Raw genomic sequence first — 4,989 nt, 5'->3', positions numbered from 1 at the left:
TAATTATTTGTAACTTCTTAACCGTTCAGTTAATTAATTTTGAAAAAATAAGTGAATGAGTGAAGCAAAACATTTCTGTGGACCTGAAAGACTCTTGGACCATCAGTTTTCAATTCCTCCCTCATGGACCATCAGAGTGATGATTCTGTAAACTAGTATATGTGGTCATGTTACTCCCCGGCTTATAAGCCCTCCACGGTGGCCAGTAGCTGTCAGCAATAGCTGATGTAGGTCTATTCCCAACAAACACTTCCAGCCACATCTCCACCGCTTCCCCTCACAAAGCCTGTGCTCAGGGACAGCACCCCTGTTTTAATCTGACACAGGACAGATCTTCACTGCCAGGCCTTTACTTGTGTGTTTTCCCAGAAACAGTCCCCAAGTCCCCCACTTGCCATCTGGTTTTCTCTGCTACTCATCCTTCAAGGTCCAGCTCAAAAGCCTCTTCCTCTAGGATACCTGCCAGGCCTCATCGTGTCCTCCCACACCCAGGTTCCACAGTACCTTGCTTCTGCATTTCGAAGCACTTCTCCCAGTTTTCTTGGTGTTATAGTGAGGTTATTCTATTATCTGCTTCTCCTACTAGGCTAGGAGCCCCTGGAAGACAGGAACTTTACCTTGGACATTGTATTAGTTTGCTAGGGCTGCCATAACAAATATCAAAGACTGGGTGGCTTAAACAACAGAATATTATTTTCTCGTAATTCTAGAAGTCCAAGATCAAAGTGTCAGAGGGTTGGTTTCTTCTGAAAGTTGGTTTCTCTTTGGGCTTGTAGATGGCTGTCTTCTCCCTGTGTCTTCACATGCCCTTCCTCTGGGTGTGTCTGTGTCCTAATCCCCTCTTCTTATATGGGACCCAGTGAGATTGGATTGGGGCCCATCCTAAGGACTTCATTTTAACTTAGTTACCCCTTAAAGACCCTGTCTCCAAATTCGGTCACATTCTGAGGTATTGGGGGTTAGGACTTCAACATAATTGGGGGGGGAGAGACACAATTCAGCCCTTCGAAGTCATTTCTTTCAATTTTTTAATAACTCAAATAATATAGAAATAGATGATCATTATCATTGTTATTATTATAACTTCAAACAAAGCAGGTAAAGCTAAAGTCCTCCCTTCCCGTCCCCCCAACTCCCCACTCTACCCGTCTGTTAGCACTGCTGCCAGCTCTGTTTGAAGCCCTTGCATGTGCACAGGTACATACATAAAGATATAGCTTTGGTGTATTTTTTTCTTTTACATAAATATAATCAAATTGTCCATGTTGTTTTGCAAACCTGCATCTTACTAGTTCTTTTTATGTGTATGTCCCCCCTACCGCCTCCCCTGAATCAGAGTTTAGCTACGACTAAGCATGTTCAGGACATTTGGCGAACCATTAAAAAGAATGAAGGTGTGGAGTGTAGGTCTCTAAGTGCACATCAGGGCCATGCGGACTGCATCACGAGGCTAGCTAAAAGGAAGCCATTTTGCTTCCAGAATGCTTTTGGCTTGTTCTGTCTGTTTACAATTAACTTACTGCTTGCTTAGACAGCTGTCGGGCACAAGATTAGAAAACAACCTTGAGGAAAAACAAATCAAGAGTTTGAAAGATACAGACAGCTAATGACAAGATCCACCAGACGACCTAATGTTTTCTGAAAACCACGGGACAAATCATAATGACTGGTACAAAGCGTGCTTTCTGCTACATATCCCCTTCCCCGTTCCCTTTATAAGTTGCTCAGTGAGCAGAGGAAGATGAGACGAGACGGTCGCTGAGACGACAGTCCGCCATCTCCTCCATCTGCCAGCACGTCTTCCCCTCACCAACCGCTCACCTCTCGTGTTTGGCTCTCAGGGGGTGAGAGCTGGACCTGCGTTCGGCAACAAGTCTGCCATGACTTGACTGGCAGCCACCTAATATCCTATTTTATTTTAGGTCTGTCAACCTAAAATAAACAGCAGAGAGACTGACTCTCCAAAACAAAGAGTTTTGGGGGGAGTAAAAGGAAATTGCAATTTGGGATACCTGTGCTATGGTGGCCCATAGGTACATTCAAAGAGGTTTGGGCAAGGGGAAGCTTTTAAAAGAAAAGAGAAGTGCAGGTAAGCTGCTTTGAAACAAAGACCATTGTTACAGGGGCTTGTTGCAGGAGTTGGCATTAGCTTATTGGTGGAGACAGCCATAGTTAGCAAATGTTCTTGTGCAATCAGCTTATCTGGAATTACTTGGATAGTTTCTGTCATATGCATACATGTACGAGGGCCCTCTCTTCATGGTTAGGGTTTGACATAAGTGACTCCATGTTGGTACTGGCAACTTTCACAAGTCTCATTTTTCTTGTATGTAAAATGGAGGACAATAATTATAATACTCATCTCCTAAGATCCTCAAATTATCTGGCATTTAGAGGTTCCCCAACCAGTATTGTCTAAACATCCTTCCTGCATGACCATCGAAGTCTGGTATCTTTACACAGTTTCACTTCCTTGGTATTTCTGAGAGGGCTAGGCAATGCTTCCATTTTCTAAAAATCCACCTGGTGGGGGCTGACTCCTCTTGCCCACACAGTTCTGCTGCTGCTCTCTGCTCCTCTTTAACCAAGCAAAGAGCCAGACTGTTAGGTTTGTTGCAGGTGGGAACCGGAAAAGTATGTACAGGACAGAATGTGGTTAATGCAAAACTTAGGCTTGTAAAACAATAGCCGCAGGAGTCTGGAGAGACCCCGGACTTTGTAAATCTAACGGACAGCGGTAGCCAGCATTCCTTCCCCCTCCCTCCCTGATAGAGATGAAGTTTGTCCCTCCCTAGCTCTCCTGATAAGGACGATGCCAGAGCTGAAGGATGGATGTGGGCAGGGGTCCTAGGAGCTGGTCGTTTCAAAAAGAATTAATTACAAACGGCTGTTCCGGACCGCTTACTCCTCCCAGAAAAACTCTCTGTAAAACCCAAGGTTCTCCCCTTTTCTCTTGTGGATGCTCTTTGGCCTCTATGCATCTGCACTCAGATGCTCAAATAAACAGCATTTTGCTACACATGAGGCTCCGGACCTAACACCAGACTGCTCACACAGTTCCCCAAAACACTCCTAATGTCAGAAGGTTCAAGTTAAGGGATTTTGCCAAAGCCTTCCCAATAGCCTCATTATTATTCTTTCCATTCTCACCTTTCAAAGAGCACAGTGGGTTAAGGGTTTCTCATGCCTTATAGCACTGCATCCCCCTGACGCCTAGCGGGGAGGTTCTGTTAACATACCCATTTTGCAGGTGACGCATCAGAGCCTCTGAGAGGGTGAAGAACTTTCCCAAGGTCACTCAGCCAATGGATGGGAGGGCAGGATCCTGTCCGAAGCATTTCCCAAAGTTTGGCTAGTTTCAGGAGTGGAACCACAGCTAATTGTAGCTGTTTCACACAAAGGCATTAAGTAAGGGAACCACCTAGTGAGATAATTATTCCATTTTTGGTTATCCTTTCATTCCTTTTGATTACATCAAGGAAAGCCTCGGGTTGTTTCTAATATACCTTTAAAAGTTCTCTAACGCCTTGCCAACCTCCTTTTCCTGACAAAGACAGAGCAGGCAACGGTATCTAGCCAGAATTTAATCACATTGTTTTGTTTTTCTTGTATTTACTTTTATGGAAATGAAGTTGATTTTCCATTGACTTAGCAATATAAATACTTTTTAAAATATAGGTTATTACAAGTGAGTAGCTATACAGAAAAATGTTAAGTAAACAATAGTATGGTTAGTTCCTAGCAGAAATTGTGAGACTTGGGGCCTCATGACTGGGGAACACTGCGTGTCATAAAGAGGAACTTAAGATTGGACACCAGAACCCACTTCCTGGCCTCTTCAGAGCCGAGAGGCTGCCCCCTCCTGTTTCTGGCAGGGACCCAGAGGAGAGGCCCCTGGGCCCAGCAGAGCTCCAGCTCAAGGAAAGCCCTTAACACCATAAGGTCGGCCTTTCCATTCTGCCTGTTTATTGTCCTCAACTTCTCCATTTCAAGGGAGATTTCCATTGCTCTTTGCATACAAAAGTCCCCAGACTGGTTTTCCCCAAATAAAAAAAGAGCAGCCAGTCTTCCCTTCAAGTGCATTTCAATGGTGGGCCGCTTTGCAGCAGTTTACTGAAGGCCTGGTAGGGCGGTAGGTCTTAAGGGTAGCCCCACTTCCGGCCCAGTCCCCAGAAGGAGAGGACTAGGAGGGGTATGCTCCTCCCCTCCCTGCCCTAAGTGAAGCCTTGGCCTGCAGTGCGGCCCTGACCTTGGCCCTCTCCTGCTCAAACGTGCCGTGTTTCTCTGGGGCTAATCTCCTTGGCGTGGCATTCAAGGCCCTTCACAATCAGCCCAATAGGGTGAGGGAAAAGAGCACTGGGCCAGGACCCTGGACACCGGGGTTCTAGTGCTAGAGTGACCCTCAACTTGCTGTGTGTTCCCTCCCCTCTTCAGGCCTCAGTCTCCCCACTGCTAGAAAGAGGGGATCTCGTCAGGCAGGTCTCTTCCAGCACTGACATTTGCCACCTGCAGCCTGAGTCTGAGTTAATTGGCCAGCTAAAGATCAAAGAGGCTGAAAGACCCTCTGAGAGGACTTTGATGCTTGGCCATTTTTGGTGGCTTTATGCCTATTTTATGCTATGTCAGGAAAAACAGCTCTGCCAGGAATTAAGCTGGTTTGTCCTGCTTCCTAAGAGGTCACCTTACACCAACGGGCCTTACAGAGTGAGGGACCCGCTCGCATCTGACCCCTCAGCGCTCTCTCCTCCCATCCCAGATGGCTAGTGCCAGCAGGAAAGCCTCTTGTTTTATCTCTTAAAATGGAAAATGTTTTTTTTTTAGTTGCCATAAAACAGATGCCCAGTGTAAAAATGTTTGCCCAATATGAAATATATAAAAATGAGAGTAAAATTCTACTGAAAGATCGTCCACCCACCCCTGCCTGAGATATCCTTCATAAGCACTTTTGTGTTCAGCCTTTCAAGCTTTCCCTAAGAAATATAAAGACAT

Source organism: Propithecus coquereli, unplaced genomic scaffold (assembly GCF_000956105.1).
Source record: "Propithecus coquereli isolate 6110/MARCELLA unplaced genomic scaffold, Pcoq_1.0 Scaffold89, whole genome shotgun sequence".
Lineage (NCBI taxonomy): Eukaryota > Metazoa > Chordata > Mammalia > Primates > Indriidae > Propithecus > Propithecus coquereli.
Note: the sequence above shows the minus strand (reverse complement) of the source record.